Source organism: Eutrigla gurnardus (genome assembly GCF_963514095.1).
Source record: "Eutrigla gurnardus genome assembly, chromosome: 19".
Lineage (NCBI taxonomy): Eukaryota > Metazoa > Chordata > Actinopteri > Perciformes > Triglidae > Eutrigla > Eutrigla gurnardus.
The window spans coordinates 8,004,092-8,016,436 of NC_139930.1; the positions used below are offsets into that span (position 1 = coordinate 8,004,092).

General features: G+C 44.6%; 1 long non-coding RNA gene across 1 annotated transcript; it reads left to right on the forward strand.

Moving 5' to 3' along the window:
• Nucleotides 1-1,282: 1,282 nt before the first annotated feature.
• LOC311029771 lies at nt 1,283-11,769 on the forward strand. Its single transcript, XR_014598912.1, has 3 exons — nt 1,283-1,463; nt 8,908-8,997; nt 11,680-11,769. It is a non-coding gene; the product is annotated as an uncharacterized lncRNA (long non-coding RNA).
• The last annotated feature ends 576 nt before the right edge of the window (nt 11,770-12,345 follow it).

A 12,345-nucleotide genomic window follows, 5' to 3' on the forward strand; every position in this document is an offset into this window, starting at 1 on the left:
AATCATACTGAAAATAAAAGTGGAAAATCAGATCGCAGCCTGATCCAACTTTTGTGGAGATTTTTCAAGACATGTCAAAATGATCCTCAGTAGTGCGTGTGGCCTCCACGTGCCTGTATGCACTCCCTACAACGCCTGGGCATGCTCCTGATGAGACGACGGATGGTCTCCTGAGGGATCTCCTCCCAGACCTGGACCAGAGAAGCAGTCAACTCCTGGACAGTCTGTGGTGTGACATGGCGTTGATGGATGGAACGAGACATGATGTCCCAGATGTGCTCAATAGGATCCAGGTCTGGGAAATGGGCAGGCCAGTCCATAACATCAGTGCCTTCATCATGCAGGAACTGCTGACACACTGTCATATTTATATAATAAACATTGTCCAATATCCTTAACAAACCCCAAATGGATGTGGCAATGGTATGTGGTATATTTATAATGCAGTGTGCTTTTGCATTGATTGGATAATCACACAGCGAAGTACCACAACAGATAAGTGCTTAGAGTAGCAGCAGGAAGTGGAAAATGTGCAGGGAAAGCTCTGTCAGACTCATGTTTGGCAGCCTTCAACTTTTCCTTTGTTTTGATCCGTATGATCAAGTGGTAAAGCATCATACGGGTGTGTTGTGGTGACAGTACTTTGCACTTAGATTGACATACTGTGCGCCATAGCATGCGTCCAGGATCCTTAGAGGACTCCCAACGCTGCTGAACTGGACAATATCACCCTGCGATGAGAGCATTTCCTTGAGGCTGTGATGTTGAATAAACATGGAGATGGATAATGATTGAGGTCCAGGAATCTCTTTCCCTTTGCTCTCTGCCAAGCTTACAAGCTCATAATGCAGGTAATACTCAAGTATTGCACTCATTGTCACAGATCAAGTAATTAGCATTCCATTCACAGTTCATTTAATATTTGTTTTGGTGAAATTTCATCATGAATCAAAGTGGTTTGCCATTCCCGGAGCCAGGGTTGTGCAATTTATTGTCAGTGTATAAAATGTCTATAGTATAGATTGTTACTTATGCCTAGATTTATTGGCTGCAGTCTAAAAAGGCAGCTTGAATTGATGACATAATAGAAATAAGCATTCCTTGCAGGTGTCTCTTTGGTATGGGTTATTGACTGGTCAATGGTAAAATGGTAAGCCTTCATGGTAGGATAGATGTTGCAGTTTTCAGACAATGCAGTGTATAGTGGTTAGGTATGTAACAGTTTACACTGTCATTGTATAGGATGCATATCAGTACCGCATGTGTGACAGTTACAGTATGCATCCATTCATGTCTTTCTGCCAGAACTAAGAGAGGAGATGGGTTTGTGTAAGAAGTCAGTCTTTGGCCAGGAGCCATCCCAGATGTCCTTGCTATTCTTCCTCAGGTATGCAGCAGCAGCTGGAGGAGTGCTGCCCCTGCTGGTGAAAACTCCAGGTTCTGCTCAAGAGCACAAGATAAAGGTACCATGCTGATTTCTTTCACTTGAAAGCATATTGTCGACGTGAGATTAGCAACGAGTCCCTGAATGCAGCACATCTCGTTCACGCCCTGTTCTAACAAACACATAAATTCTCTTTATCCTAGATGTGCCATCAATTGGCCCACTTTAAACACACAGGGTTGTTGTCTTGAATTAGGTTTTCCTTTTTTCTATGAGCGCCCTCAACAAGTTCTATTAGCTATTGCATACTAAACCTTCTCTCGCCTCAGAGTGGTTGGCTGAATCTATCTATCTATCTATCTATCTATCTATCTATCTATCTATCTATCTATCTATCTATCTATCTATCTATCTATCTATCTATCTATCTATCTATCTATCTATCTATCCATCTAACCGTCCGTCCATCCGTCCAACTATCTTTCCATCTAAAACAGGATAACGTGTAATCTTATCAATTGTAGATCATAAGAGTCAAGGCTAACAGAGGTACAACTCACCTCTGCAGTATAATATGTTCTTCCTTAAACACATTTTGAATTTACTTTCCACTGATAACAGGTCTGTGGTTTATGCAGAATAAGCAATGTTTTGAGAAAGATGTTGATGAGTTTTTAAAAAAGCTGTATGAGCATCACAAACAAAATGTATTATAGCATTGGGATGTCGGACGAAGGTACATAAAAATGGCACGTATAAGTGAATTACACGCATGGCTAGCTTGGCACCACAAGTTTTTTTTTTTAAGGTTTTATGATTTGGGTAAAGAAACACTTTAACTTCAAGCACTCTGCCCACCCAGGGTATCAACGGATATGAAGTGTAGTGTTGGGGTTGTAGCAGGAGCAGATTTGGTTATCAACAGTTAACTATCAATATCAATATGATTATCGGTATTAATAATTATATTTAATATATTATCATGATATAATCATGAATAAACGGGGCACCACCCTGGGATCAGGGAAAAGATAACCTAAAACTGTATTCAGTCTCAATATGAAGGTTTTATACTCACATGCCAATCATCGTGATCATTGGCATAGGAGTACAAAACCAATCGAACAATTAAAAAGGCGTGAAATTCAAGCACTAGCCTTCACAACCTGCTGTTATCCAGTGACATATACACAACAAGCACAAGAGACCGCTAGTTATAATATAATAAGATTTATTAAAATCAGTAATAATGATCACAATCAATAACACTGCAATTAACAAAGCCTTACTACCTAACTACCTAACACACAAAGCTAAGCTTAAACAAAGGGAGATACACACGTGGAGTGTGTGTGTGCGTATGTGTGTGTGTGCGTGCGTGTGCGTGTGTGTGTGTGTGTGTGCGTGCGTGCGTGTGCGTCGAGAGAGAGAGAGAGAGAGAGAGAGAGAGAGAGAGAGATGGCTATGGGCGGCCACCGGATGGAGCTATTCCTCGCAGCGTTCAGGGGCGGAGCCACTGAGGTTCGATGGGGTAGCGAGAGAGAGAGAGAGGGGAGCTATTCCTCGCAGCGGTCAGGGGCGGAGCCACTGAGGTCTGACGGAGTAGCGAGAGAGAGAGAGAGAGATAGCCGTATGTAGCCACCAGATGTAGCTATGTCCCTAGCGCCCGCCGGGAACAGCTGGCTTAGGACACGTGTGTGCGGCGTGTAGCCTATGTGTGTGTGTGTTAGCGGGTCACAAACAAAGAGAGAGAAAATGCGCGAGCGATATTCGGAGGGACAGAAAGCGTGCCGTTACCACACGGGCTCGCGTGAATGAACTGGCGTTTATTCCGTGAGACCGGTCTTTTAACTGATAGTAGAGGCTTTCTGAGCTCGCGAATATGGCGGAGGTTAGTCGGAAACACTGTTACAGAAATCAACCCAGCGGCGATCACGATCAGCATTCAAATACAGCAGCACATGAACCAACGGACTCGGCGGTCCGCGATCAGAACTTAAAACACATTAACAAGAATTACAAGCATATCCTACACTATCACTTGTGTCTCTGCCCAGACTGATAGCCTCTTACTGGTATCGTTGCGTAAGACGATGACGGCGTTCCGTAACGGCGGTGGTTCGTGAGTCCCCGGCGTCAGCGGGGGACGTGATGAGTCGGCTTCGTCCAGACGAGAGCGGAGCGGGTTTCCTCTCGTTGATCAAACTCAAATAAAGAAAACAGTCCGTGTTTCTTTCTTCCACGGACGGCGATATAATCGCGGCTTGGCGATTTAGTCAGCTTACTTCAGACAGCGTCTGGTAGCTGGACGGCAGGAACCGGCTTGGTTCCTCTTGTTGCAGCGGTGCGCTGCGGGAGGGGGTCGCCTCCCGTTGCAACGTGGTGTTGCGCCGGTTGTAGGAAGAGGCCAGAGTAGGAGTCGGAGTAAGAGTGAATAAGAGAGCGTTCTCCGGGCGGCTTCGGTTTATAAAGCTCAGGCCGCTCCAGGGGACCCCCCGGGGTTCCCTGAAGATGTCAGCCAATAGGATCTGGTTGTGAGGTGTCGCATCTCTCACCTGGGTGAAATGTGAAACTAAAATGGCGGTGTAGTTTTTATTCCCCTTTGTCCCTTTGTCCTGGCCACATGTGTAGGCTTCTGTAGGCCGCATTGTGTAGTCCTTCTAGTGAGGTCCCAACAGTCCCCCTTTTGGTCTGAAGGTTGAGGTGTGGGACGCAACCTTCGGAGCAACATAAGGGCCGAACCGTCCATGTATTCCTTGAAACATGTGGGAGTCCAAACAGTCTGTATATTCCATGGAAAAGAGGTTAAACAGTCATTCAGGTTAAAGTCCATAACTTGATGGAGGCATTGTCTGGGCAGAGATTGAGGCAAGGTCTGGGCAGAGATTTCTAACCATCTAACCTATATCAAACATCTGCTAAGACACAATTTTCACAAACATCAACATTGTCATTACACTCAGGTAGTTTCAAACAGGACACACCCCAACTATGAAAACGGAACGAAGGAGGAAAAGGAAAGCGAGAAAAAGGAGAAGGGGTTAGTGGTCGTTTGGTTTACTCCTGGAGAAGATTTAAGTTAGCCATATTTACTATGTTGTGGCTCAGGGCTGTAACGCTCCATGTAGCCAGAAACAGAGGAAATGTCAGAGGCGCTGTCATTATCTGAGTTGTCATGTTTGTACACTGCTGGTTCACGTGACTGGGACAGAATTTCGGAGTAGGGCTTCCTACTACTTCTGTGTGAATGCCCATCTCGACGCAGTTGGTGGGCATGTCGGTGATGCTCAGTATCCCCACGCCGTCTCTTACCAGGCTTCTGGGGGGAGTTTAGTGATGGTTGGGTCGAGTCACGCCATAGCGCTATCGTTTTTATCAGCTTCTCGATCGGGTCGCACGGATCCCTATCTTCGTCAGTTTGGGAGTTTGTCTGATTCCAGGGGCGTGCTGGCCGCTCACCCCCTTTCGCGCTGTTATGAGGGCTCTGCTTTAAGGCGGCGGATGTTTGGGAGTTAGTCTCGTTCCTTGGTTTTGTCTGATTCCTGGGGCGTGCTGGCCGCTCACCCCCTTTCGCGCTGTTACGAGGGCTATGCTTTAAGGCGGCAGACGTTTCGGACGCAGATGTGTCGAAGTTAGCGGGCTGGCTTTTAAGTTTGCGCACTAAGTGGGTTTCCCAAGCCATCTGTGCGTAATTACGAATCTCTTGCATGGAGAGTCGATGTGTCCTGAAGTGTATGGTGGCATCGTAGCGCACACTTTCGTGTAGGTTATGCAGGAAGAGGGCCTTGAAGGCAGGCTCTTCCTCCACTCCTGGGGAGTTACAGCCCTGAGCATAGGCGGCCCTGAAGCGCCAATAGTACTCCGTGGGTGATTCCTGCCCCTCATGTACGACGGCGAGGGCACTGATCGTAGCGGCGGCGGGATCCCAGTCCCGGCTATATTCCTTCCGGAGTGCTGCACAAAGTCTGGAGTATCGGTCCTGGGTTCTGGGTGCAAGTGTTCCTATGAAACTGCGGACATGTCTGGTTGTGGTCTTCCCGACTAGTCTGAGCTTCTCCCGTGAGGAGGCATGGGGGAGGTCAATCAGGAGTCTGTCTAACTCTCTCAAATATTCGTCAATATTATGGTTCGAGTTGTCGGGATCAAAATGTTGAATATCTTTAGCCATGCTCTCAAGCTCTTCAAAGCGGAAGCGCTGTGGCGTCCTTTCTGGTGAAGGCGAGACTAAGCTAGGTTGAGGAGGCGCGTCGCAAATTACAGGTTTGTTCCAAAGATAGGAAGATTTTGGAGGAGAACTTGTGTAAGTTCCACTGCTGGTTTCTTCGCTGTCTGTGTCGGAGCAATGGGAAGCTGCGTAGCCGTTACCGCTATCTCTCAGTGGAGTTTGTCTTAAGGACTTTGTGTCCGCTGGTAACTGTTCCCATCTTCTGCATGGCGGAGGAGTCGTATTTTCACTACAAAAAGAGTGGGAGTCGGAGAAGCCGGAATCACACTGACTGGCCGAGTCGGCTGAGGGAGGACATTCTGGTTTAGACTTCGACCACCTGTTTTTGTAGGACAAAAACTGGGACTCTGTGGTGTGCAGGACATCTAAATAACACATGGCTCTCATTTCTGCTGCTTGAGCGTCGTGGAGGTGACAAGCACTTTGCTCCTCTAGTGCTACCACTTTTTTCTCTAGGGCAGATTTACTCTGAACCAAGAGACAGGTTTGTTTGTAGAAAGTCAGTAGCAAGCATTTTAATAATGGACCCTTGGATGATGTTACTTCATCAGATCTGCTGTTCAGTAACACGTTGATCTCCTCTTGGCACTCACTGAGATTTAGTTTCTGCAAAAACTCAGAGTAGCCTGTCTGAAGGCTCTGTGCCACAGATGAGATGAACTGTTCACAAAAGTTCTCCATTGTGTCTGGAGAGAAAGGAGGGGGGTTATGCAAATCACCTGATAAGGTGACTGGCGGTTCTCTTTTAGAGAGGTCAGCTTCACGCTCTAATGATTCTATACAGCAACTCAGACTTACTGTAGGCTGCTTACTTAATTCTTTGCCAAAGGCACGCTAACTGAAATGCGCGGCAGGAACAGTTAGGGAATTATTTTGAAATTTTAACTCGAGCTAGAACCCGTGGTGGAAATAGCAAGGTACAATTTCAACGTTCACAGAGTCGGTGCACTCTGTGGCTCTATTCTCTGCTCTACTTCTAGTAAAGGGAGAATACGGTGGCTTTACTTGTTCGGTGCTAATCGCAAGAAAAAAGAATGTATTTGTTGTTATACTGATGTGGGTGCACAGGTGAGCTGCGTCGACCTGTGACTTACAATGGAAATGTTAGTACTCTTCTACAGCCTGTGGACTGTCAATGAGGTGTCTCTAGCACCTCTGGTGAGTAATAACAGTGTTATAACGCGTCTTAGTATCCCTAACCCTGCGTAGTTTGTTAGTATTGTTGTTTAAACAATAAATGGCTAATCACAACATGCATATGCAACCCTCGACTGTATTTGCTTGGCAAATAGTAACAGGGAGCAAACAAATCGATCCTTGAACATCGATTTCTAAACAATGATATCAATAACAACAATTCCCATTATTGTTATTATTACTCTAATTCTCAGGTTTATTGTGCATAAATCTCTGGATAAAGCTGGTTTAAGAAGGCCTCACACGGGGCGTCATTTATGTTGGGGTTGTAGCAGGAGCAGATTTGGTTATCAACAGTTAACTATCAATATCAATAAGATTATCGGTATTAATAATTATATTTAATATATTATCATGATATAATCATGAATAAACGGGGCACCACCCTGGGATCAGGGAAAAGATAACCTAAAACTGTATTCAGTCTCAATATGAAGGTTTTATACTCACATGCCAATCATCGTGATCATTGGCATAGGAGTACAAAACCAATCGAACAATTAAAAAGGCGTGAAATTCAAGCACTAGCCTTCACAACCTGCTGTTATCCAGTGACATATACACAACAAGCACAAGAGACCGCTAGTTATAATATAATAAGATTTATTAAAATCAGTAATAATGATCACAATCAATAACACTGCAATTAACAAAGCCTTACTACCTAACTACCTAACACACAAAGCTAAGCTTAAACAAAGGGAGATACACACGTGGAGTGTGTGTGTGCGTATGTGTGTGTGTGCGTGCGTGTGCGTGTGTGTGTGTGTGTGTGTGTGCGTGCGTGCGTGTGCGTCGAGAGAGAGAGAGAGAGAGAGAGAGAGAGAGAGAGAGAGAGAGAGAGAGAGAGAGAGAGAGAGATGGCTATGGGCGGCCACCGGATGGAGCTATTCCTCGCAGCGTTCAGGGGCGGAGCCACTGAGGTTCGATGGGGTAGCGAGAGAGAGAGAGAGGTGGAGCTATTCCTCGCAGCGGTCAGGGGCGGAGCCACTGAGGTCTGACGGAGTAGCGAGAGAGAGAGAGAGAGATAGCCGTATGTAGCCACCAGATGTAGCTATGTCCCTAGCGCCCGCCGGGAACAGCTGGCTTAGGACACGTGTGTGCGGCGTGTAGCCTATGTGTGTGTGTGTTAGCGGGTCACAAACAAAGAGAGAGAAAATGCGCGAGCGATATTCGGAGGGACAGAAAGCGTGCCGTTACCACACGGGCTCGCGTGAATGAACTGGCGTTTATTCCGTGAGACCGGTCTTTTAACTGATAGTAGAGGCTTTCTGAGCTCGCGAATATGGCGGAGGTTAGTCGGAAACACTGTTACAGAAATCAACCCAGCGGCGATCACGATCAGCATTCAAATACAGCAGCACATGAACCAACGGACTCGGCGGTCCGCGATCAGAACTTAAAACACATTAACAAGAATTACAAGCATATCCTACACTATCACTTGTGTCTCTGCCCAGACTGATAGCCTCTTACTGGTATCGTTGCGTAAGACGATGACGGCGTTCCGTAACGGCGGTGGTTCGTGAGTCCCCGGCGTCAGCGGGGGACGTGATGAGTCGGCTTCGTCCAGACGAGAGCGGAGCGGGTTTCCTCTCGTTGATCAAACTCAAATAAAGAAAACAGTCCGTGTTTCTTTCTTCCACGGACGGCGATATAATCGCGGCTTGGCGATTTAGTCAGCTTACTTCAGACAGCGTCTGGTAGCTGGACGGCAGGAACCGGCTTGGTTCCTCTTGTTGCAGCGGTGCGCTGCGGGAGGGGGTCGCCTCCCGTTGCAACGTGGTGTTGCGCCGGTTGTAGGAAGAGGCCAGAGTAGGAGTCGGAGTAAGAGTGAATAAGAGAGCGTTCTCCGGGCGGCTTCGGTTTATAAAGCTCAGGCCGCTCCAGGGGACCCCCCGGGGTTCCCTGAAGATGTCAGCCAATAGGATCTGGTTGTGAGGTGTCGCATCTCTCACCTGGGTGAGATGTGAAACTAAAATGGCGGTGTAGTTTTTATTCCCCTTTGTCCCTTTGTCCTGGCCACATGTGTAGGCTTCTGTAGGCCGCATTGTGTAGTCCTTCTAGTGAGGTCCCAACAGTAGTATCTGTCTCTCCACAGGGAGGCACCCAACAGCTTTCACCGTGTCTGGCAGAACGTGTTGGGTGAAGGAATGTCCGGCTGGGTTCTGCTGTGACGACCATATGGCAGGTAGAGTACAGTAACAGCTCACTCAGGGTTTGATGAGGCGTGACGCAGAGATAACAGCTTCCTCAGTGGGGAAACAGGCCGTCTCCTGCAAAGGCTCACTCTGTTCTGCCTGACTGTCTCCTTTACCCACAGCTGAGAGACCAAGAAGGATCCATACACCCTTACCTCTAGAGCTTTTTCTAGGGTCTAGAGATGTTTTTTAAATTTAATTTTTTACTTTTTTCAGTTCATGAATTGGTTGCTAGACAAAAGAATATTGAAGATTGATTACTGGATTATAAAATATCAAATGTGATTGTTGGATTAGTACGATAGCGTATTAGGGTCACTGAAGAAAAAAAAGTTGCAAATTTGCGACTTTATTAGGATCCTAACAACCGGCATCTATGCTTCCCATGAATGTTGCATTTATTTTTCTAATTAATACATCACAACGTGTGACAACGCCTTGTTAAGGTCCTTAGGGTGTTGATGGTTATTGTTGGGCCAAACTGTCATCTAATGTGTTTTATTGATCGGGTGGTTGAGCTAAGATTCTAGCGGTAGCAAATTTGCGACTTTATAGTCGCAAATTTCTCTCTGCTCTTTCTCTGCGTTTTTTTTCTTCTACAGTGACCCTAATATGCCGTCGTAGATTAAAGACAGAAAATAATAAATAAATAGAAGATAGAAAATACAATTTTCTGATTTTTTTTTTTAACAATACTTTTTTTTAACAATACTACTTATATAAATCAGTGTGTCGATTATTTCATTCAAGCAAAATGCGTATTTGGTGCTTTAACTGGTTAATGCAAGTTGAAGGAATATGTTTCCTAAACTGTAGCCTATTACTATAAGAGTTGAAACAAAATGAAAAATGTATTGTTTCATACAATTTTTGAGCAAAATGTTTTACTTACAGGTTATAGCTTTTCACATGTGAATTTATGCTGGTTTTCTTAGAGAGTGAAGTTAATATCTTTGAATTTAAACTTTTAGGTAAAGTGATTTCAAGAGGGCAACTTATGTTCTAAAAACCATGACAACCATTAAACAATTACTCAAGAAAAAAATGGCAGATTAATCCATCCATCCATCCATTTTCTACCGCTTATCCTGTATTCAGGGTCACGGGGGGGCTGGAGCCGATCCCAGCTGTCATTGGGCGAAGGCAGGGTACACCCTGGACAGGACGCCAGTCTATCACAGGGCCTGGCAGATTAATCAACAATGATAATTGTAAGTTGCCCTTTATTGTGTGACCTAAATAATAATACTATTACCTGTATAAAAAAATTGAATTAACCAATATTGAAAATAAACGCCAAATGCAGTCCTACTCAAAAGTACACGAATAATACGATTAAGAATGAGAAAAGAAAAAAGGAAGAGAATCATGTTCAGGGTCACAGGAGGCTATAGTTGGTCCCAGCATGCATTGGGTGACAGGCAGGGAGCACCCCTGACATTTGACTACTCTATCACAGGGCTAACTCAAATTGACAAACACACTCACATTCACAGCTACAGGCAATTTAGAGTATCCAGCTTGCCTAAGCTGAACCGGTGCACCAAGAGGAAACCCACAGAGGCCCGGAGAGCAGATGCAGACTTCACACAGTCAGCCCGGTGAGCTTCACAATAAGGACCTTCTTGCTGCAAGGCAATAGAGCCATGCGCATACAAATCAAAAAGGATAAACATTTTTTCCTCTTGTGACTTTGAAGAAAGCTTGTCGAAATTCAGGAAGCTGGGATTCCTTTTAATTTAAAAAAAGCCAACAGTCTCCATTCTAAAGAGCAGAAGGACAATGCTGGACACGAACTCCTAATCCTTTACTCGTTTAATGGTTTGTGAATAAAACAGATATATATTTCAATAATCCTAAAGGTTACTCGGGAGCCAGTAAAGAGCTAAAAATGCAGTAAATGGACTTCCTAATTTTCAGCATCCAAAAATATCTAGCTTTTTTAACAGTCTCAGAGGATATGAGCGTTCTATGTTGCAGAATGACATTGTGTGGTGGGTGAGTTTTAATTATCACCGGAGGCTTACAGTAAGTTACGTGAATTTAAGACCAAGGGAGCACATAAGAGCTGTGTGGTGATTTAAAAACACTTTTAAATAGTCCAATAGCTTCCCACTACAATGTCATATAGCCACATTTTAATGGTCATTTTACCAAACCATTTGTAAAGTTTAGGACAATAGCTCATTCTATTAATATGAATCTTCCTTAAAATACAAAATGTTAGAACTACACCTCATTTATAAATGTAAATTTAGAAGCCATATTTCCTTCAATGTTCAATACATTAATAATGAACACAGTCTGGATATTTACTGCAGGGCATTTAATGATGCTGTCGAGAATCAATTCATTCAAAGCTCAAGCTTTATGCAATAAGGTATATATGACATACACATGTATGAAAAGCCACCATTAATGATATGCAGAAATGCAGAATCTGGCTCAGAAGAGGATCATTTAGCGACTATAATTTCAAATGTGCACAGTTAGATATAACCCCTTAAAATAAGGGGTCAGCTACCAGAAAGAAGTTTCTACATCTTATTTGAAATAAATTGTGTCCAGTCTGCAAATAGCTCCATTTCACCACAGATGATGATGTAATGCACTAACAAATCTGTGCAGCTTGCTTATTAAATACGTCTGTATTTCTGTTTGTGTTCAAACAGGATGTTGAGTGGGCCAGGGTGACGGCCAGCACCAACACCTTCTTGTGCAGAGCTGTGATTGTCACCTGCCCCCCTCATTTGGCAGGTCAGCGTGCGTCTCCCACCTCTGTCGACGCGCCAAATGAAATTCTCACTGATGCAGAAGGCAAATATCCTCCTCTCCCACTACGTCAGTCAAATGTGGCAAACTGTGCATCCGTGCAGATAAATCTTTGATTTTCTTAAATCTTTTTGGCTCTGGGGTGTGGCAGTCACTTCGGTTCAAGTACATTCTGTCTGTGGTTGGGCTATGGGCTGAGGAATTGCCTGGATTGGATTTTGAACCGAAGCCAGAGTTAAGGCCAAAACTTCAACTGGGGGCTAATGTGACATTCGTTATGGTCGGCAGTGGGAAGTTGAAAGTGACAAACACGTCATTACCGACCTCTCTGCAATCGAGCCTCCAAGAGGGGAGAAAAATGGACCCCTGCGGTAAAGTGTTACTGTTCACAAGCACCAGAAAGTTTTAATTGGGCCAACTAATGTAGCTTTTAAAAACATGCCATGTTAAAAAATAATAATCATAAATCTAACTCGGAAGTCTTTTTATTTTAATTAACAGCATACATTACGGCAAATATGTGTATACTACTATGACTATTGGCAAATATTGGCTATTGGCAAATG